At 42.5% G+C, this 23570-nt stretch overlaps 1 long non-coding RNA gene across 1 annotated transcript; it reads right to left on the reverse strand.

Moving 5' to 3' along the window:
• Positions 1–11183: 11183 nt before the first annotated feature.
• On the reverse strand, positions 11184–21546 carry LOC134758944 (uncharacterized). The gene is made up of 3 exons (XR_010134747.1): positions 21475–21546; positions 12821–12857; positions 11184–11408 (listed from the first exon to the last, which is right to left on the reverse strand). It is a non-coding gene; the product is annotated as an uncharacterized lncRNA (long non-coding RNA).
• Positions 21547–23570: the final 2024 nt, after the last annotated feature.

Below are 23570 nucleotides of genomic sequence, written 5' to 3' on the forward strand. Positions count from 1 at the left end.
CACCTCCTGCCAACCTCTGAACGTCTCAGTGCCTGGGACTTCAAAAAAAAAAAAAAGAAAAAAGAGAGAAAGAAAGAAAAAGAAAACCCCTTTCTGTGGGCGGGAAGAGAAATTATATTTATGGCTCAAAGAACAGCTTCAAAGAAGTGGCCAATTTCACTTTCGCTGCAACATGAAAGGAAGAGTTAAGTAAAATCGCTACCCCTAGGTTAATCTGTTTATGTGAAGAATAAATAGGAATTTGGAGACTTTCTCTAGGGAATCTGTGAATTTCCCTCAGAGATGGCTCAAGACAGGTCACTCTGGTCACTGTTCAGTCGTGATCCATTAGTCGCCGTACGAGTCTTTACTTTCCCAGGAAGTGATGCCAAGCAGTGCAGGAGGTGCATCCTCTTGGGCACCAATAGGAATCAGGAGGCTGCTCAATTTTCAGGGGTCCCCAGACCCTGGATGGGCTTCCCAGCGCGTGCTTTGCTCCAGCAGCATGACCCCCTCAGACAGTTTTGTGAGCTGTTTTCAGCGTCATTTATAACCTCTCAACTGTTTCCCCTTCCTCGGCTGCTGGGAAAGGAACAGGAACTGAGCAGGACAGGGCCGGAGGTTTCTATGGCACAGCTGACCGTGACCTCCACCCCCTCTATGCCCTGGTCACAGTTCAACCTGCCAGTAACCCCAAACATCACCCCTCAGCCTGCCTTACCCCACCTGCCCTGTCCAAACTCAGGGTGTTGCTTTACATCCATATCGTGCCTCTGAAAAGGCTCTCAGCTTCATCCTCACTGATGTCTCATAATAACCCATATTTTATAAATGGGAAAATTGAGTTTCAGAGAAGGGGTGTCCTTGTCCAAGGTCGCACAGCAAATGGCAGAGCCAGACACTCAAACTTGTGCCCTTTCTGGTCTGCCAACAACAGAACCACAAATCCACACTTAAAGGACAGAAGAGGACTAGTGGGGCTGGAAGAACCCCAAGTGCACATGTTTTTACAGATGAGAGGAGTAACCAAAACCTAAAGAGAAACAATGACTTGCCCAAGGTCACACAGCTTTTACTTGGCAGAACCAGCTGCCAAACAAGATCTCCTGACCCTCACTCCAGGGCTTTTCCTCTCTAACCTCTTTACTTCCTCACTCTGGACTTATTCCAGTTTAAACACAGGAAGAACCAGCTCTCCCCATATCCAGCCCATATCCAGTTAACCTATCCATGTTACACCGCGGATTCAAAGCATTCTATTCCCAAAACACAAGGGCCCCAGAACAGGCAGGAATGTCAAGGAGGAGAACACACTAGAAGGAAGGGGTTAACCAACTCCAATGGCTTCCCATTATGAGTAATCAATGCCCTACATTGACTACAGCACTGACTAGTGGTATCCTCAAACCACGGTTTCATCCTGGATGAGACCGAGATGGCATCGCTGCCTCACTGGGATGCCACAGGTCATCCCACGGGTGTTATGTAACCTGCAGAGGGGTCAGTAAAAAACTTAATCCAACCTAGAGATTCTGCAGCACCCTAACTCCAGGACTTTTCAATCCCTATCCCTCAGATCACTTCATTGGGTACCATATGCACCGAACTGCTCACTTTCCCACCCCTCTTCTGGGTGGCACCCACCCAGCAGGGCCACAGTGGGTACTCCCCCAGCTGGAGGCTTCCTGACCAAACACCTTTCTCCTGTAACATTTTTCCCACTTAGCCCCAAAGCCAGAGAAAAAGTCAAGACTCACATTTTGGGGCAAGGTGCTGAAAATCCTTAGGAAACAGCAGAGCATCCTATATAGAGGAGGATTTCTCTTCTTGTCACATCTTCCCATCTGATCCCATCCAATTTATCCTCAAGGCATGGTTGGTCAACTGAAGCTAACCCCACCTCCGCCCCACAAAGCAACCAACAGCTGTTACTATATTGAGTGGCCATATGATGTCATATCATAGGTGACTAACCCACCGAGGCTTCCCTACGAGCCATCATCTAAATATGACAGCCTTCCATCATCCTGACCTTTTCATGGGAGAAAGCTGAGTGAGGGGCTTGACACTGATCTGGGGCTCCAGTGCATGTCTGGCCTTCTGTAGCCAGCACCTCTGGGGACACACATGAGCAACTGAGGACACACATGCCCCCATGCACAGATTCCTTTCCTAGTAGAAGACACTTTCACCTAGTAGAAGACAGCTTTCTTCCCCTGGCTGACTTTGAAAATAGTAGCCATCAGAAGAGATAAGAATCACAGTCATAGGGAGGAACGGGGAGGCCTGTATATATTTACCATGCTGTATATCCAGGTGCTGGATTAGATTCTTTACATACAGTTTTGCATTTAGTTCTCAAAACACTCTGAGGAAGGCATTACAATCTCTATAAAGTTAGAGAAACTAAGATTAGAGGGGTAAGTAACTTTCCCCAGGTTACAGGGCTTGGCTCAGATTCCAGCCCAAATCTATGTGACGCTACAGTGGAATGAACTCTACAGAAAGGTGTTACCACATCACTTGGCTTTTTTAAACATCAACTTTATTGTGTAGAACAGTTTTAGATTGACAGCAAAATTGAGTGGAAAGTACTCAATTTCCCATATACTTCCTCTTCCCACACTTGTATAGCCAGCTCCTTTATCAATAGCCCCCACCAGACTGGCACATTTGTTACAATCAATTAACCTAATTAACAAATTTTTAATACCTGAAATCCATAGTTTACACTGGGGTTCACTCTTGGTGTTGTACATTCTATGGGTTCGGGCAGATTTTTAAATACAAGTATCTACCATTATCATATCATACAGAATAGTTTCACTGCCCCAAAAACCCTCTGTGCTCCACCTGTTCATCACCCCCACTCCTCAACCCCTGGTAACCACTGATCTTTTTAGTCTCCATAGTTTTGCCTTTGCCAGAATGTCATATACAGTCATTCGTCACTTAACAGCAAGAATATGTTCTCAGAAATGTATCGTTAGGTGATTTCATTGTTGTGCCAACATCATAGAGTGTACTTACACAAACCTAGGTAGTATAGCCCACTACACACCTAGGCTGTATGGTATAGCCTATTGCTCCTAGGCTACAAACCTGTATGGCATGTTACTGTATTCAATACTGTAGGCGATTGTAACACAATGGTAAGTATTTATGTATCTAAACGTATCTAAACATAAAAAAGTTAATAGGTTGGCTGGGTGTGGTGGTTCACGCCTGTAATCCCAGCACTTTGGGAGGCTGAGGCGGGCGGATCACGAGGTCAGGAGTTCGAGACTGGCCTGGCCAACATGGTGAAACCCCATCTCTCCTAAAAATACAAAAAAATAGCTTGGCGTGTTGGCAGGTGTCTGTAATCCCAGCTACTCAGGAGGCTGAGGCAGGAGAATCGTTTGAACCCAGGAGGTGGAGGTTGCAGTGAGCTGAGATTGTGCCATTGCACTCCAGCCTGGGTGACAGAGTGAGACCCTGTCTCAAAAAAAAAAAAAAAAAGTTAATATGTTTTACTACTATGTTATGACAACTATATCACTAGATGACAGGATTATTTGAGCTCCATTATATCTTTTTGTTTGTTTTTTTGATTTTTGTTGTTGTTTGGATACAGAGTCTCACTCTGTCGCCGAGGCTGGAGTGCAATGGTGCGATCTCAGCTCACCGCAACCTCCGCCTCCCGGGTTCAAGCTATTCTCCTGCCTCAGCCTCCCAAGTAGCAGAGATTACAGGCATGTGCCACTGTGACCAGCTAATTTTTGTATTTTTAGTAGAGACAAGGTTTCACCATGTTGGCCAGGCTGGTCTTGAACTCCTGACCTCAAGTAATCTGCCTGCCTTGGCCTCCCAAAGTGCTGGGATTACAGGTGTGAGCCACAGCTCCTGGCCCATTATATCTTTTGGGACTCCTCTCATATCCGCGGTTCATTATTGACTGAAACGTCATGTGGCATATGACTGTACGTCCATGTGTTTTCTATCCAATTACCACACAGGTTTATCTTTTTTTATTCCATCCATTCATACATCCAATATTTATTGAGCACCAAATAAATGGGATGAATGCTTGTGTCTCCTCCAAAATTGTATGTTGAAGCCCTAACCCGAAGTGTAATGGTATTTGGAGGTGCAGCCTTTGAGAGATCATTAGGTTTAGATTAGGTCATGAGGATGGTGCCCTCATGATGGAATTAGTGCCCTTAGAAGAAGAGGAAAAGACAGGAGAGCTCTCTCTCTCTTCACAGGCACGCCACCAAGGAAAGGCCACGTGAGGACACAGCAAGAAGGCAGGTCTGCAACCCAGGGAGCCGGTCCTCACCAGACACTAATCTGCTAGCACCTTGATCTTGAATTCCCCAGGCTCCACAACTGTAAGAAATAAATATCTGTTGTTTACACCACCCAGTCTTTGGTATTTTGTTATAGCAGCCCAAATTGACTAAGACAAGCACCTACCATATGTTGATCTTAGATAACAAGTCCTTAGAGGACATTGAATCTGTTTAGGTAAGTTTCTGCACAGAGTTGCACCCATTACAGCACCTAATTCCATTAATAAATGCTTCCCCCGCCCCTCATCTTCACTATAACACTTAAAAACAATTTCTGGCCAGGTGTGGTGGCTCACACCTGTAATCCCAGCACTTTGGGAGGCCAAGGCGGGCAGATCACCTGAGGTCTGGAGTTCGAGACCAGCCTAAACAACATGGAGAAATCTCGTCTCCACTAAAAATACAACATTAGCCAGGCGTGGTGGCACACGCCTGTAATCCCAGTTACTCGGGAGGCTGAGGCATAAGAATAGCTTGAACTCGGGTGGCAGAGGTTGCGGTGAGCTGAGATCATGCCACTGCACTCCAACCTGGGCAATAAGAGCAAAACTCCATCTCAAAAAAAAAAATTCTTTAAAAATTGAGATGAGGTCTCACTATGTTGCCCAGGCTGGTCTCAAACTCCTGAGCTCAAGCAATCCTCCTGCCTCAGCCTCCCAAAGTGCTGAGATTAAAGGCATGAGCCACTGTACCCAGCCAAGAGATACTTTTTGATTGGGGTTGGGGAGAGGTGGGTGAGGGGATAAACACAAAGATAGTGAGTGACTGAAAATATGAAGCCTGTGAGGCCATCTGCATGAATAATTATCATCAAACTGTAATATAATATTTGTTATGTATAACAATATAGATATCAAATTATTGTGATTATTATAACAAACCATTATGCAGCACTTCCTGTGTTTTAGAATTAAGTGTTTTTACATAAATGGTAAATCTACTTGTTGCCTGAAAAGGCTGTACAGGCTGAAATATAAATAGAATAAAGAAAGTTTCAAATAAATTCCTGGAGGGCAGATCCAGAACAAGTTATTAAAGTGGAGTTAGAAATAATCAGGGTGCATTCCTAACCTATGAGAATGATGTCACGAAGGGCAAGTGCCACAGTCCAGTCCAAGCCATGGTAAGTGTCTCCATTGGAGGCACAGCTCATGGCCATTACTAAGGAGTTACTATGGAACTGGATTCCAGCAGGGACCCCTGAGCTTCCTGCATGCAGGGAAACCCCTCCACCTCTGTCAGGGCCCAGGCTATGTGTGTCTCACTGCCCCACAGCTCTCCCTCCGCAAAAGTGGAGCTTTGCTTTGTGTCACACAGTGAGTCACAGGCACAGTTGGAAACTGACCCAGGATTCCTGTTCTTTTGCTTGCCGGGGCTGTTTGCCGGAGATCACAATCCTTCCACATTAGTGGCCAGTTACATTTATGGTTCTTAATGACATTTAATGGGGCTTCTGGGATAAAGAAATGATGGAGAGTAAAGACTGGAAGATAAAAAATTAAAACTGAAATGACACACAAGATCTTTATTATTGAAGGTTTAAAAATGGCGATCCACTTCACCTTGTCATTCCATTGGGAAATGATTCCTGGGTCTGAGGAGGAACAACTCCTCACCTGTCTTCAAACAAGGTGGGAGGGAGAAGGAAAGAGGAAGTGGGAATAGCTGGTGGTCATCAGAAATCGTGTTCTCCAATTCTTCCCTATGATTTCATGTCTGTATTTACTTCATGTCATTTGTCTTCCCTTCCATCGTATATATGACATGTTCCCGTTTGCCATGCATGTTCATTTTGCCATGCATGTTCATGCCCTTTGTCCTACCTGTGTCTCGTAACAGAAGTGTGTGTGTGATCCATGGAAAAGAAGCAGGCTGGAAGTCAAGTGACTAGAAATCTCTACCCCTAACAGGCCATGGGACCCCGGGCAGGCCACCTCACCTAGACCTTAGTTATAAAACAGGGACTTGCCTGGTTGGCCTGGAGGTAGTACACCGCTCTAAGTTTCCGTGTGTGTGTCCACCCCCAATACAGAGGAAGAAGTTCCTGTCCCCACAGAACCCCCATCCTCCCCACCCCCAACAATACCTGAGGCTGCTAGCGGTTTTCTCTCCCGGGGAGCACACACAAGGTGTTTGGTCACAGGCACTAGGAAACCTGTAAGAACAGGAAGAGCAGCGGGCAATGCTTCTATCAGCATGAGGGGCAGGAGCTGGGGACACCAAGGAGAGAGCTTGCTGGTGGCTGGAGACTGGGAAAGGGAGAGGAGTCAGCTCTAAATATCTCCCAGGACTGAGCTGGAGGCGGAAGGTGCTTCTGGTACACCTGGCATGTGTAGCCTGAAGAGGGGGCTGCAATAATTAGCCAAGTACCAGTAGTGATTGTCAGATGTAACAGTGACAGTGGCTCACTCACTTTGCTCCATTTCCAGGACACGGTCACCATCATTTTGCTCAAAATTTTGAGAAGTTGTTGTTGTTTCTAATTTGTTTTTGGCACAAGCATGCTGTTCCGATAGGAAACTTTCTGTTGTTTTATGCTCGAGCGGGGACGATGAAAGAGGAGATAACCAAGTGTTTCTTCTGCACTTGGGCAGATCTGGTCGCTGGTAGGCCAGGTGAGGACTCTTTAAGTAGAAATGGCCTCTCGAGTTTCCAGAAAGGAAACACAGAGTCAAGGGTGGGTCTGGCAGGGCTGGGACGAAGGGGAGCCAAGTGGGGTGCCTAAGGTGTAAAACTGAAGGTGGCGCTCATGGTCAGGCCCTGCAAGCACAGGGTGGGCGCCTGATGCGATGCCTCCTCATACACCTTCTCATGGCTGGGCCCTGAGGCCGACCACCTCCATCTCTGGAGATCTGGTCTGGCGCCGGTTACCTGCTGAAAGGCACTGAGATTGTGTTCCAAGTGGAAAAGTTGGTTCTAGGGGACTCACATGCACAGAATAAGACACACATTTCACAGCCCACCTTCATCACCAAAACCATGGACTTCGGAGTCTGATGACCTGGGACTGACTTCCAGCTCGCCATTCATTAGCTGAGTGACCCAGGGAAACATGCTTAATCGTGTGCCTCGATTTCCGTCCTCATCAGTAAAATGGGGAGGACTCAGAGAAGAGGACTAAACGACAAGGGGATGGAGGATCATGAAAACACCTGGCACAGAGCAAACCTCAGTAAATTGTGAGTTCCCTGTGAGGCCCTGATGTTGTTTACGATCACGTGTTGGCCAGGGATCCTGGCCTCTGGAAACTTCCACTGGCAACATTAGCACAGTAGGAGGGTTTGGAGATCAGTCCACGAATTTACCACCCAGCGAAATTAACTGGTTTCTAGTCACACCACTAATGACAGTTTAGACACAGTCAAAACAGTGATAAATGGGCCTAGTTGGCCCAAGTTGATGGATTCATAAATAAATATTTAAACCACAGCCTTTCTCTGACAGTAGAGGCATCAGAGAGCAGAGACGCTATAAGCACAGAGTTAGGGAGTCAAGGGCCATAGAAAACTCTTCCTGACACTTGGTTCAGGCTCAGAGGGCAACTGAGATGTCCATCTGGTTAACCAAGGAGGGCTTCCAGGAGGAGGTTCTGGGACTTCAAAGAGCCTCCAACTAGGCTCAGTTGTTCTTCCGTTTTCATCATCATCTCAACAGTCAACTCTCTTAAAGTATAACACGGTACAAGATGGGCTCTCAGTCTGCAGGTGAGTGAGTGGAGTCGTTTCCCCAGATGTTTCACGATCCCAGGTCTGGTCCCTTTAAGGCATCGAAACTCAGAACATTCTATCAGCTCCCTCGGCCTCCCCGTGGCGCGCTTACGTCACCCTTCGGGGAAGCGGCTGACGTCAGCGCGTTCTTGGCGAGTGGGGCGGGGCCGGTGACTCACACGGACCGCGCCCCTTGCTCCCCGCCCCCGCCGGGCCGCGCGCACGTGAGCGCGCGTGGCGCGGGTTGCTAATTTTAGCTCCGGCGGCTTCCCTGGGGTCCCGTGAGGTGAAGGCGAGGGGAGGGGACGAGGCGGGCAAGGAGCGTGGCTCTCCTCGTTCCTTCCTGCCCCGCCGTGGGTTTTCCTCGAGGACCGGGCCCGGCCCGAGGGGTGGGGGCCGGCGGGCGACTCGAGGTGCTGGAACGCGGGCGCTTACCGAGGCGAGAACCTAGGGGGTCTCCCCGCGTGGAAACCCCGCCCCTCCCTCGGCCCTGGACACAGTCGGCGCTCAATAAATGAATCGAAGTTTCTTCCTGGACGGCGACCCTGGGCTTTCGGGAGAAAGCCAGAGGGGCAGGGTTCTGGAAGGTTCCCTGGCGGCTGGGGTGCGGTGCGGGCTGAAATCCGAGCAGGAGCTGGGCGCGGCCCTCGGGGACCGACTATGGGGGACGGCGCCGCGGGAGTGGGGCAAGTGCGGGCCTGGACCCTTGGGGCCACCGCGTCAGCAGTCGGCGGGGCCGTGGGAGAGACGGTGCCCGCCCGCTGTGAAGGGCGGTGGCCCTTCTAGGGTCAGGCCAAACGCAGAGGCCTGAAGGTCACCGGGTGAGGAGCCAGCGCGGGTGCCTCAGAAGCCAAGCGCCCCGTCCCGAGCCCTGCGCGAACCAGTATGACCTTCCAGGAACCAGATGAGAGCTGCGTTTTCAAGAAGCAGTGCCAGACACCTTGGGAAATCGACACTCTCCTGTCCTCGGGTGGGGGTGGGGGTCCTGGAAAGAAGCTCCGTCAGCGTAAAGTGAACTCTAGTTTTGACTTTGCAGAGGGATCCGCTGTGTCACAGTGACCCGCATTCCTGTCGTTGGTGTGGTGTGTTTCACAGCCATTGCCTCCCTAGGTAGACTGTAAAACGGCGTTCGTAGAGCCTTTGACCTCATAATATTATGTTGGAAATTACACGATAGTAAACATAATGATAAATGGGGAATGTTAAATGGTAGTATGGGAACATTTTCTAATGGTTGCATCCTTAAAATTTTCTATTTCAAGTTTTTAAAGGCTATAGCCTTAAAAAAAGCTGACCGTAGGAAAATGGTGGAGAGTCGTGGAATAAAGGTAGCTCTGGGGATTATGACATGAATAAATGACAGAAATTAGTATGTGTCATTTTCCTCTGTTTTCCAAAAATACCACAATGTCCTTTGTAAATTGGAAGTTTTTCAGATGTGAATGTGGAAGCTGCAAGATTTTTAGGGCTTTATATCCATCTTAAAACTGGTTTTAAAGGATTGGCAATTCTAATCCTTTAAATCTAATACTGGTATTTGTAGCAAATACATCCAGAGGTAGGCATACTGGTTTTTTAATATTGTTATATAGCAACAAAGGTCTCTTTGTCCTAATTTGTAGGACAAAGTTGCAACCACATTTTCCTCAATGTAATGCTTATGGGGGGAGGGTCTTAAATTGATTTGAAAGCAGATTGTATTAGGATTCTCCAGAGAAACAGTACCAATAGGATATACAGGCATACCTCATTTTATTGTGTCTCACTTTATTGCACTTTGCAGATAATGTGTTATTTACAAATTGGTACCGTTGGTACCGTTTTTTCCAACAGCATGTGCTCACTTTATGTCTGTCAGCATTTTTTTAGCAAGAAAATATGTTTAAATGAAGGTGTGTACTTTTTTTAAAGTCATAATGCTGTTGCACACTTAAGACTACAGTGTAGTGTAAACATAACATATATGCACTGAGAAACCAACAAATTTGTGTGGATCCCTTTACTGTGATATTTACTTTACTGCAGTGGTCTTGAACCAAACCTGCAATGTCTCTGAGGCATGCCTGTGTGTGTACGTATATGATTTATTATAAGGAATTGACTTACGCAGTGATGGAGGCTAGCAAGTCCCAAGATCTGCAAGGTGAGTAAGCAAGCTTGAGACCTAGGAGAGCTGATGGTGTAGTTCTAGTCCAAGTCCAAAGGCAGGAAAAAACCCATGTCACAGTTCAAAAGTAGGAAGAATTCACTCACTTTGGGGAGGGTCAACCTTTTCATTCTATTCAGGCCTTTAAATGATTGGATAAAGCCCACCTACATTATAGAAGGCACTCTGCTTTAGTCTGTCAATTTAAATGTTAGTCTCATCCCAAAACACCCTTACAAAGATAACCCCAGAATAATGTTTGACCAAAATATCTGGGCACCCCATAATCCAGTCAAGTTTGACACAGAATTAACCGTCACACTGACCTATCTGATTTCTAAAGATCTTGGCCTTAAAATTGTGAGTTTGGTCTCTAAGGCAATTATGAGGGTGAGTTCTTTGTAAATGGTTTCTCGGATGTATTTGCTTCTATTGAAACCTTAGTAGAGAGGACCCATCATTTAATTACCTCTTCCTATGTTCTTGATAGTCTTCATTTTTAAAATCTAGTTCAGTTGAATATAATAATTTCTTTCACCTTTTTTAGAAGCTGAGCTACAGTTATGTTTTAGGAAGCTAGTTGATCTATCCAGTAATCTATCAAGTAATGTTGATCTGTCAAGCAAGTTAATCTATCAAGTAATGAAGCTAGCTGGTATTAAATAATTCTTTGTTGTTAACTATTAAATACAGGGCTTTGGGTATGTAATATAAGCTGCATTATGGTAATATTCTGGAAGTTTCAATTGCAATGATTGAGAGCATTAGAGTGTTATTTTCTGTTTGAGATATTTTTCAAGATAGCATTGCTTCAGCAACATTGTAGTCATAATATTTTGCAGTCTAAATCCTTATTTTAAAAAATCTCATAACTTTTTATATCCTATTTAAAAGTATTGATATTGATATATTGGATTGGATTATTAGCTTTATAAATAAATACAATCACTGGACCTCTGTCAGTCCCAAAAACAAAACTTGTTTTGCACCTAAATTGTTTATTTTATTTTATTTTATTTTATTTTATTTTATTTTATTTTTAGCTGAGTAGTTAAGATTTCAGGCCTTTTTAAAAAGTCATGTTTAGTCAGGTATAATTTACATGCAGTAAAATTCACCCTTTTAGGTATAAAGTTCTGGAATTTTGACAAACATAGTCATGTAATCATTACCACAATCAAGACAAAACATTTCCATCACCCCAGGAAGTTCCCTTGTGCTCCTTTGCAGTCAATCCCATTCCTGAAAATAAAATTTTAAATAAAATTAATAAATAAAACTTTCTAAAAACATGTCTGATTCATGCCACTGTCTGTCACCATCATAAATGGACTTACTTGGTCTCAATATGGAATTCACAAGTTATCACATCAGTCGAATAATTCTTTATGTTCTTGCTGATTTAGTCAAAGTGAGATCATTCAGTGCTCAATGGATGGCTGCATACTAACATTTAAGACTTGAAAGGATACAGCACAGCAGGGGACTATCATGATGACTGTTAGATAGGATTTGATATTTAGGATAATACCAAAAAACTGAAGCGTATTCCTTAACAGGAGCCCTGAGGGACCAAATTGATCCAAATCAAACAAGTCAAAGCTTAGGTAAGTAATATAGGCAGCCTAACAGTATTTGACTCCATTTGGCCATAATCCTTATTCACAGTGTGATGGAAATTAAGGACCACAGCTTGCTATAGAATGATCTGATTTAAATAAGTATCCAATTTTGTCATTAACTTGATAACACAAGCCTTAGTAACCTGGAGACCCACTAGAAGAACATAAAGATTAGAAAACCCTGGAAAAGCCAAGCTTGCCATCCACCACTCAGGATTGCTGCAAACCAACTGTTAGCTGCTGCCATGGACACAGCATGTGTTCCTTTCCCTTAAGAAATTTCCTTCATGTATTTGATGGCAGTGTCTAAAGAAACAGCAGTTTCACCTTTGTTTTTAGTTAAGCTTCCTCTAGTAACAAAATTAGGGGAGAGACAGGCACAATATTCAGTTTTGTCAATACTATATACAAGCCTCCAATTTGGGCGAAAAGAAGCTCTAAGGCCACATGATGTTCCAGTAAATGTTTTTTCTTAAAACATATATGCTATCTGGGCGCAGTGGCTCATGCCTGTAATCCCAGCACTTTGGGAGGCCAAGGCGGGTGGATCACGAGGTCAGGACTTCAAGATCAGCCTGGCCGAGATGATGAAACCTGTCTCTACTAAAAATACAAAAATTAGCCGGGCGTGATGGCACGCGCCCGTAATCCCAGCTAGTCGGGAGGCTGAGGCAGAGAATTGCTTAAACCCAGGAGGCAGAGGTTGCAGTGAGCCGAGATTGCCCCACTGTACTCCAGCCTGGGTGACTCCATCTCAGAAAAAAAAAAAAATATATATATATATATATGCTATCATCCACCTTTCAAAGGATGACTTCTGCCCGTTTGAACCTCTGGGAGTTCTGGTTAGCCACAAAGTCCAGGATTTTCCCCCAATTTATGGATTGGTTTCAAATTCCATATGACGGATAAGCTACTACTGCCAAGAGTGAGCCCTCAAGAACCCCATTGGAATCATTCCTCAGTGGAAACTAGCTTATCTTCATAAGCCTAACAGTTGCTCTGGTTTTTTGCTAGAGCATAAGCCTTAACCTAAAGCCATCCATAGATTATGGTTCCATGGATTTTCCTGCAAGGAAAAGGAAGTAATTAGGACATAGGGAAACAGGGGAGAAAGACAAAAAGACCACAGTAAACAATTGCCAGCTGAGAATAACAAGACTTCAACATGTTCGTAGTTAAAGATGTGATGAGAGTTCATTACGACGATAACACAATTGAGAAGGAAATTTGGTTTTTTCTGTTGCATGCAACATTTTAAGATAGTAACCAGAATTATGACTGATAATGTTATTCCAGAACTATCAAATTTCTGTGAATTTCACACAATTTCTGAAACATGTTAATAACACATTCATACAAATATAATCCAAAGAAGGTTTAGCATTACTTCTTATTTGGCAATGCTTCCCGTATAATTTAATATACCAAGTAAGCCCAATTAGCTTAATATTTCTCTTTTCATAAGGAGAAAATCAACTTACAAAAGGCAGATTAATGGGAGAAAAAGCATACAAACTTATTAGCATGCATAGGGGAACTATCACAGAGTGATTATGCCACCATGCAATGGGACACAGATGCTTTTATATACCCCTCGTCTTAGGAGAAAGGGAGATGGGGAAGTGTGGATGATTTTAGGGTAGTAGTAGATGAATTTTGGGGAATTCAATAGGCGTGAGGAACATACAATGGCCTGAGACAAAGTCTGTTGGGCCCGCAGAGCAGACAATGGTTTGTGATAAAAGTCTGTCCAAATTTGTTGACAAACTTCAGTTTTTCTTCCTGTGATATGAGTTCAGTTACTGAAAACTCAGGGAAGGGACCACAGGTAATTGTTTTCTTCTTTGGTGGATCCAAACTTTAGGCAGATCAGGGAACTTCAGAGAACAGATTCGCCTTGTGCTCTGGGAGAGAGTGCAGAGAGGGGTGGGGCATGCCAGAGAGACCTTGAGAGGCTTCATCTGAAGTTCAGCATGTTAAAGTGCCATACTTTAGGGTGTTGGTTTCTGAACCCCAGCACCATTGAAGGAGTTCAGGAAATGCCACCCCAAAATATGTATATTGGTATATATTTTTTTTGTATATTGATTACTTTGAGCTAAAGGCACTTGAAAAATTGCAAAATGGAGAGGTTCTCTGAGTTTCCCTCCATTTGCCTAAAGACACATCCTACAAGATGAAGTCAATTGTTACCAAACCTCTGATGATTAACTCTTATCACAGGAGAGGAGGCCAGAAGTCCACCACACCCAGACCCTGTCACAAACCATCATCTATTCATCTAAGGACTCATTCATCTTTCCCCAAAACCATTGACTCTGAAGATCTTTCTTTTCTTTACCCACTGGTCATTTTACCCATTCCAGTAGTGGACTTGAGTCAAGGGACCCTTGCCCTTTTCTTTCTTTCTTTTGAAACTGTTTTGCTCTTGTCACGCAGGCTGGAGTGCAATGGCATGATCTTGGCTCACTGCAACCTCCGCCTCCCAGGTTCAAGGGATTCTCCTGCCTCAGCCTTCCAAACAGCTGGGATTACAGGCACCTGCCACCATGCCTGGCTAATTTTTGTATTTTTAGTATAGACAGGGTTTCACCATTTGGCCAGGCTGGTCTCGAACTCCTGAACTCAAGTGATCCACCTATCTCCGCCTCCCAGAGTGCTGGGATTATAGGCATGAGCCACCAGGGCCTGGTCCTTGATTGGCCCTTTTCTTGATTGGCCTGCCTGATTATTGCGCTACATGATTATTAGCTAGGCTGCTCATTGTAATCTCCGTCTTTTGGCTTTTATAATAAAATTTCTCTACACTGTGGCAAACAGAGCAGACTGAGTTTGGGGCTCCCTCTCTGCCAACCTTGGTTTGGCAGTGGCTGTCCTCCTCTACCTAAGGTCACCCTACCCACACAACTATAGCTCTCTCTGGCTTCTAAGAAGAGCTCTTTCCCCTGGCCTTTTCAGACCTGGGGGTGGAAAGGCTTCTTGCTCTAAGGATTCCCTGGCTGTTCCACCATTTATAGTCAGTTTTCCTTAACCCTAGCCTCACTTTTGTAAACAGTCACTTAATTGAATCATTTAAATCACACTTGAGGAGTTTGCTCTTGTAAGCAGGGCCTAAAGCAATCCTTTCCCGTCCATGTCTATCATTCCACAGAAAAAGTTTCATTAGGGACCATGGAGCAATAAAAAGCACTTTCATGTTTGGTTTGGTTTGATTTTGAAACGATTAGGTTGGTGCAAAAGTAATTGCCAAAGTAATTTTGCCATTGAGAGTAATGGCAAAAACCGCAATTACTTTTGCACCAACCTAATAATAAATGTCTCAATTCACTAGTTGGGAAGCTAAAAGTAGTGCTCGCTTTGGCAGCACATATAGTAAAATTGGAACGATACAGGGAAGGATGACACGCAAATTCGAGAAAACTAAAAGTAAAAAGTATAAAATGTGGCAAATGTGAAAATAGAGAATACTTCAAGTCTTTACTGTGGCCATGTAAGTGGGGAAGAGAGAAAGGAGGCAAAGCAAATATGAAGGGGAAAGTGACACGTCCATAAAGGTAAAGAGAGAGGAAAGGGGACAACAACAACCCCAAGACAGAAGCACTGAGGCTTTGGAGTGTTAATTAAATGATTTAACTGTACTCTGCCTTCATCGCTCTTTGAAATGCCAGTTCTTTATCTGCTTTTTACCCTCAAAATTTTCAGAAATTCCCTTAAATAGGATACCACACCTGTCCCTGGTAGAAAAGAGTTGCCTTTTAGAATGCAGATGCAGGCAGCTGGAACTGGCCTGTGGGCTCAAGGGGAATAATTACTCTCTGATTTTTCTTTTGGGTAAATATAGGTTTTCATATATTGGATTTTCTCAGTGAGAAAAGAAAGAGTGACAATGAAGAAAAATGAAACAAGATGGAGAAATTGAGGACGATAATTGTTTATTGAACCAATGATGAATGAGTAAATTGTGAGGGCAAAACACCAAAAAATAGTAACATCATCCTACAACCTACAATATATGCCATTTTGTCATATGTCACTCATAATAAAAAGAGAAAAGGAACGGGTGTGGTGGCTCACACCTGTAATCCCAGCATTTTGGGAGGCTGAGGTGGGAGACTCTCTTAAGGCTAGGAGTTCAAGGCCGGCCTGGGCAAAATAGCGAGACCCTGGCTCTACAGAAAAAAAAAAAGTCCGGGCGAGATGGCTCATGCCTGTAATCCCAGCACTTTGGGAGGCTGAGGCAGGCAGATCACTTGAGGTCAAGAGTTCAAGACCAGCCTGGCCAACATGGCAAAGCCCTGTCTCTACTAAAAATACAAAAATTAGCTGGGCATGGTGATGCATGCTTGTAATCCCAGCTACTTGGGAGGCCAAGGTGGGAGGATCCCTTGAACCTGGGAGGCAGAGGTTGCAGTGAGCCAAGATGGTGCCACTACAATCCAGCCTGGGCAAGGGAGAGAGATTTCATCTCAAAAAAAAATTAGCTTGTATGGTGGGCATGTGACTATAGTACTAGCCACTTGGAAGGCTGAGGCAGGAGGATCATTTGAGCCCAATTCAAGCTACAGTGAGCTATGGTGGCAAAATTGCACTCCAGCCTGGGCAACAGAGTGAGACCCTCTCTGCAAAAATAAAAAGTAAAAATAAAAAAAGGAAAAGATTAAGGAAGTTATACAAACAACACAGAGAAAATCCATATCTAAATGTTTGAAAAAAGTGAGAATGCAAACGTTTACTTTTATAGAGTGTTAATTGGATATATTACATAGTAATAAATCTCAGTAAACAGTGGCTCAAAGTCATATGCCTGCTCTGATTTTCTAAAGTTGCTAAGTAATTTGACCAGTACTATGGTATTAGAGCAGCTAAATTATGAACATAATGAAACAAAGAGTGCCACTTTTTCTTGCCCAATCCACACACAAAAGAGAATTTTCTATGTATGCCCAGCCAAACTGTCAAGAGTGAGGGTAGAATAAATAAAATATTAAATAAGCCAGGTGTCAAAAAAATTGCTTCTTTTTTGCCCTTTCTCAGGAAGCTATGGAGGGGGTATTCTATCAAATGAAGGAATAAATTAAGAAAGAGGAAGGCAAGGGATGCTGGAACCAGGGGCTTCAACTAGTGCTACCAAAGAACAGAGAATAATCAAAAATACTCATCACATGGAAGACTGAAATAAAAATTTGGAGATAGGGGAAAGAAAAAAAATAGGTAAGAGAATGGAAGCTAGAGATAAGAGGAAAAGAAATGCATACTCTGAGCCTATACACTTTCAAAAACTGGATGGCAAATCTGTCTCTCAGGTTTCCTAACATCGAAAGCCAAGGAGAAAATATGCCCAGTTGCAAGTTGCATAATATCCTTTACAGTTGATTCCCAAAAGACCTCCTCTGGATCTTATGAAAAAGATCCTTTGCTCTTAACCTCATCCCTACAGTCAACTATTGTGTTTCATTTTACTGTTTCTTGTAGCATACCTTATGGCCCCCAAAGCATTGTTAAGTAAAGGCAATTCTATAAGGACTCAATAGGGATCTCAGAGGTGGACCAAGGGCACGTGAATGGCTGGTCAGGTATTCTGAATTGGCATCCCATAGACTTCACGGGAGGCTAGGAGGAGGATGGCTGTGGCAGGTTAGGCTCTCTAGTATCCTGAACAATTTCACTCTTGCCCCAAACTAGCACCCTCTAAGCAAAACAAAGCGCTCTTAACTGCACTTATCCTCAGGGCACAGTTTAGCAGCTGTCTGGTTACTGGAGCATGTTCATTTGGGTTCTCATGCCTCACCCCGCCCCACCCTATCCCACCCCAAATGGCTCACCAGAGTATACCTTCCTACTTTCTTTTCTGCTTCCTTCCTTCCTTCCTTCCTTCTTCTTCCTTCCTCCCTTCCTTCTTCTTCCTTCCTTCCTTCCTTCCTCCTCCCTCCCTCCCTTCCTCCCTTCCTCCCTCCCTCCCTCCCTTCCTCCCTCCCTCCCTCTCTCCCTCTCTCTCTCTCTCTCTCTGTCTCTCTCTCTTTCTCTCTTTCTTTCTGATGGAGTATAACTCTGTCACCCAGGCTGGAGTGCAGTGGCGTGATTGTGGCTCACTGCCACCTCCACCTCCCGGGTTCAAGAGACTCTCCTGCCTCAGTCTCCCAAGCAGCTGGGATTACAGGTGTGCACCATCACACCTGGCTAATTTTTGTATTTTTAGTAGAGATGGGATTTCACCATGTAGGCCAGGCTGGTCTCGAGCTCCTGACCTCAGGTGATCCTCCCACCTCGGCCTCCCAAAGTGCTGTGATTACAGGTGTGAGCCACCACTCCCAGCCACCTTCCTACTTTAATTTCTAAGAGAAATTTTGGTAAATAAAATTTACTAATGTGTTACAGTTCCAATAATGTTTTACTACTTTTAGACTAGATTACCTGGCCCTCCCATTAATCCAATTCTGAACACAATCTAAAGGGAATGCTTTCTGATTATCCTTCTTCCACAGGTAACACTCAGCCTATCATGCCCTCAAGCAATCTGCCATAGCATTTATTTCCTGCAACCAGGCTTCTATTAATAAGTGACATTGCATTTAGTTAAACGCAATAAAGTTTGGACAACCAATCAGAATTTTCAGTTACTGATCACATATCATCTCCCTAAAAAATGATGAGCATTCACTGTACAGCTTTGAAAAAGTCAACCCCTTATCTTTTCATTTGATATACTTTCCATTAATAGTTTTTGAAAAACCAAGTATGATTTTTCTGATCCATTCAGTGTTGGACATTGTTTAACCTGTAGTTCACTAGTTATTAAATAAGCGTTGGAAAGAAATATATTCTTTCTTTGCCATTGAAAATATTATTGGCCAGGTGCGGTGGCTCACTCCTGTAATCCCTGCACTTTGGGAGGCCAAGGTGGGCGGATCACCTGAGCTCAGGAGTTCGAGACCAGCCTGACCAACATGGAGAAACCCCGTCTCTACTAAAAATACAAAATTAGCCAGGTGTGGTGGTGCATGCCTGTAATACCAGCTACTGAAGAGGCTGAGGCAGGAGAATCGCTTGAACCCGGGAGGTGGAGGTTGCTTTGAGCCGAGATCGAGCCATTGCACTCCAGCCTGGGCAACAAGAGCGAAACTCCATCTCAAAAAAAAAAAAGAAAAAAAGAAAAAGAAAATGTGATTATATTATTTCTTTGCCATTGAAAGTAATGGCAAAAACTGCAATTACCTTTGCATCAACTTAATACTTTTAAAATAGCTTCAGAACTAATCTCTAGGAAGATAAAATTGTGTACCATTAGCGCTTTTATGCTTAGTATGTTATGTTTAGTCACAGAAAGATAGCTAAGTCTCTCTCACATCCTAAAATTAAAAACCTTAAAAGATTTCTGTTTGTACAATATGCTGTACAAACAGATTTTTGTACAGATTTCTCTTTGCCAGGAAGCTTATTAATTATCTTTCAGCATAACAAACTACCTGCCTGCCAATAACAGTCCACTTATATTACTGTGTTAGAATTTATATTGTCTTTAATAAATGCTTGATATCAAAGACTAGAAAATGCTATGGTAGTCCAATAGCGTTCATGGTAACATTTTTATTCTGACCTGAAATAAATTACCAGGTATTAAATGAAATGAAGACTCAGGAAAAATATTTCTTCACAGTTAAATCTACATTTAGCATTGTTATAAAAATAAATGTGACCAGTTCTTTTATTTATCATAACTACTATTAATTTTTAGCTCTCTTTAAAAACAGAAAAATGTTTTTCTCAAACTTGATAAGATTTATAAACAATGATCCATGAAGTACTAACTGATGTGTTCCTGTAAAAAGAACCATCATAAATTTAGAAATAATTTTTATAAGTGAGAATATATCACAAATGTTGAAGTTGTTTCTTCATGAAGTTTTTTTTTCCAAATTTAACAGACTATTTTGACTTTGGAAAAATCTATACAATAAGAATATAATTTTCATTTGTTTGAAACTTGTATTTTCTGCATCCAGAAGCTCTCAAATTCTGTGCTATGTAAAAAATACCACTTAATAGAGAAACTAGTTAACTTGTATGTAAATCTATAGCCATAGGATATTAATAGTGAAAAACGGACTATTGCCTTCCACAATTCCATCAATATTCAAAAGTATATACTAACGCTTCAATTTAACTGGCTAAAGACTCTTGTATATATTTATGTCATCCAATTATGGGGAGAACCAATATTACTCCTTGTTTGACTGACTTAGTTTCTCAGTGTTAAATTCATTTTATGGATGGAATAGAAACAAAATATTCTTAAACTTTTTAGAAACTGGAAATTCGAAGAATTGCTAAGTACAATGTTTAAAAAGGTTTTGCTTTCTAAAAATCAACTGTCCGGTTAGCTATACTTTTAGCATATGACACCAAATCTTCTTGTTGCCCGACTTACTTATATCTTCCTCTAGACTGTGAGCTCCCTGAGTGGGAAATTATGTCTTTTCATATTTAAATACTTAGTGCTTAAGAAGCAGAAAGCACTCAGTAAATTCTTGTTGAGTGAATTTGACTAGCAAATCACTACAAAAGGTGAATTATAATCAGCAGTATTTTGAAATGAATCAAATAAGGCTCTCTACTCTTATCCTTTCTCCTACAATCCCTATTATATAACCAATAGGCATGGTCTGTTTTTGTCTATATGGTGTGTGTGTGTGTGTGTGTGTGTGATGTGAATGTTTCAATGCCACCCTTATAGTCTTGGATCAGAAAGATTTAAGGGACAGCCATGATTTTCCCACTTCTAAAAGAAGTGTTTTCACATAATTTAGATGTCCATTAAACACTTTCCCTGGTAACGATACATGATTCCGATTCCTTTGTGTTAGATGTGCAATTTCATACAATTAGAAGAGAGAAAAGATGAACATAAAGTCATTTTTTTAAAGAGAGTGTTGCCATGGGATGGAGTAAACATCAGATGACTGGAAATAAATGCTTTATTGGGGGGAGGTTCAGTAGTACAACCCAGGCACTGACTGGGGAGATCTGGATTCTAGTCCCACGCTCCACTGACTTGCTGTGAGAGCTAGACTAGCCTCTGGGTGCCTGTTTTTTTCTTCATCTGTAAAATGAAGATGCTTCATGACCTTTAAGATTCTTTCTAATTCTATAGTTTGGTGCTTTGAATAACTTCTAAGTAACAGAATACTTGAATTGCCAAAATTTAGGCCTTAAGCCTTTTTTTTTTCTTTGCTCTATTGTGCCTTCAGTAAATCATTATGATGCAAACGTGAGTTTTTCAGAATTTCCATTTTTCAGATGGGAGTCTGAGCCGCCTGACTTTGAGTCATGTGATAGATTGCCTAACCTCATCTTAGGCAGCTAGCTCCTTTGGAGGAGGAAAACAAGCTAGACTCCTCAGGACAAAAGAGCTTATTCTACATCACTGCAATGCTGGCTCAATCTGTTATTCACTAATATTTTTAGATCAAATTGAGTAATTTCACTGTTCAGATTTTCCTCCTGCCTGTCTTGTATGCAAACAAATCAATATTTTTTTGGAACAAATGCAATGTAAAAATCATTGTTCACGCTTCCTGGTATTCCAAACTCCTTCCATAATTCCTTTTACCCTCCCCAAGTAGCTCCCAACTTTTGTTCCCTTTCCAATATTAGAGCATTCTCCTGGATTCTTGATGTTTACCCACCTCTTTTCTACCCTGAACGCTGGATCTCCACTCCTTCCATCAGCATTTTAAAGGCTTTGAGATACAGACCCCCTAGATAAAACACAAGGACATCAAACATTGCAAAATGACATAGATACTTTTAAAACTTTCTTCTCTAAAGGAAAATTAAAAACTTGTCTTCTTTGAGCAGTATATACTACCTGATTTATAACTATCATCTAACACCATTACATATCATACTTTAATTTTTAAGATAAACAATAAATACAAGTCAGAATTATATTAGAAACAAAAAGGATTAAAGGAGTACCAAATTGAAAGCAAAGATTTGGTCTTGGTACAGACTCTGCCACTTGAACCAAGCAATCTCTAAGAGCCCTCCCCTCAGAAAGTCTGTGATTCTGTGACTTACTACATCTGTGTCTACCATGGATGATAGAATCCTCCAGAATCACAATACAAATCCAGGTGACTCTTCTGTTGAAGAAAGGGAGGAAGGAAACTAATATTTTTGAGAGGAGAATGCACCCCATATCTGGTGTTGATCATGATACAGAATTATCTCATTTATGTGTTTGTTTTGTCTTGTTTTTTGTGATGTCCCACAGGCTGCAGTGCAGTGGCACGGTCTTGGCTCACTGCAACCCCTGCCTCCTGGATTCAAGCGATTCTCCTGCCTCAGCCTCCCATGTAGCTGGAATTACAGGTACATGCCACCATGCCTGGCTAATTTTTGTATTTTTAATGGAGATGGGGTTTCGCCGTGTTGATCAGGCTGGTCTTGAACTCCTGACCTCAAGTGATCTGCCCTCCTTGGTCTCCCAAAGTGCTGGGATTACAGGTGTGAGCCACTGCACCCGGCCTCATTAGTTTTTTAAGAACTTTAGCAGATAAGCCTGTTTCCTGTGTGATGTCATAGAAATATCTTCAAGATGAATTGTTTTTACAAATGGTAAGATACATATGAGCATCCATGGCATAATCTCATTAATGAAAAAAAAAGTAGGTCTTGCATATGCCTAGAAAATTCTGGAAAGCTACACAAGAAACTATTAATAGTAGTTAACTCTGATAAATATTATTGGGGGTTAGGAATAAAGAGAAGATTTTTACTTTTTCATTTTATATTCTTTTGCACTTTTTAGAAAAACCCAGGGCAGGCACTAACCTTGTTCTTATATCTGCTTTAGGAGAAAAGAAACAAGAGGAGGCTTTGAAGATCTAAGAAAATCAGTATTTGTAGTGTGACTTATTGTATTGTTTTCTTCATCTGTGATGAGAATGATATTAAAGTATAAGAAAAGACATTTGCCTAACTATAGATAAACTCATAACGTTTTCTTTTACAGGAATAAGTGGGGAGATACTAAGTTGTCTTTGCTCTGCCTTTGGAATGTAACTTTCAATTTTTTGGTTAATGTAGCTCAGACATAAATGAAAGTGGGTGAAATAAAGACTTGTGTGTGCAATGTGATGCAATTACAATCATACTTCGCTTAATGACAGGGTTATGTTCTGAGAAATGCATCATTAGACAACTTTGTCATGAAGTATCCTAGAGTGTGTTTACACAAACCTAGATGGTATAGCTTACTACACACCTAGGCTATGTGGTATAGCTTATTGCTTCTAGTCTACAAACCTGCATGGCATGTTACTGTATTTCTTCTGAAAAGGAGTTTAGATAACCTCTAAACAAGGTATCTGATTCACATATAATCACAATTGTGAGGGGACATTACAACAGAATTTTACCATTCTCTAGAAAATAGCTGATATGCACGTATACAGGGAACTTGGAAGTATTAGTTGCCAAGATCTAACTAGGGAAGGCTGGAGTTACTGATGGTCTTCCTCACCACAGATAACTTTCTTTTAGTAATGAGATTTTCCAAGTTTTTACAAGAAAGAGGGAAAATGTGTTTACACTGAGAACTATAATGTATGAAAAGTTTAGCAGTAGGTTATCTAATCCTTTCCACTCATTATACTGGTAAGAAAACAGACTCAGAGAAGATAGATAACTTGCTAGAGATCGCACAGCTAGTTACTAGGAAAACCAGGACTTGGTCTGGGTCTCTGGCCCTGAATCCAGTATTTGTTTCCATGTGCTC

Source organism: Gorilla gorilla, chromosome 1 (genome assembly GCF_029281585.2).
Source record: "Gorilla gorilla gorilla isolate KB3781 chromosome 1, NHGRI_mGorGor1-v2.1_pri, whole genome shotgun sequence".
In the NCBI taxonomy this organism is placed as follows: domain Eukaryota; kingdom Metazoa; phylum Chordata; class Mammalia; order Primates; family Hominidae; genus Gorilla; species Gorilla gorilla.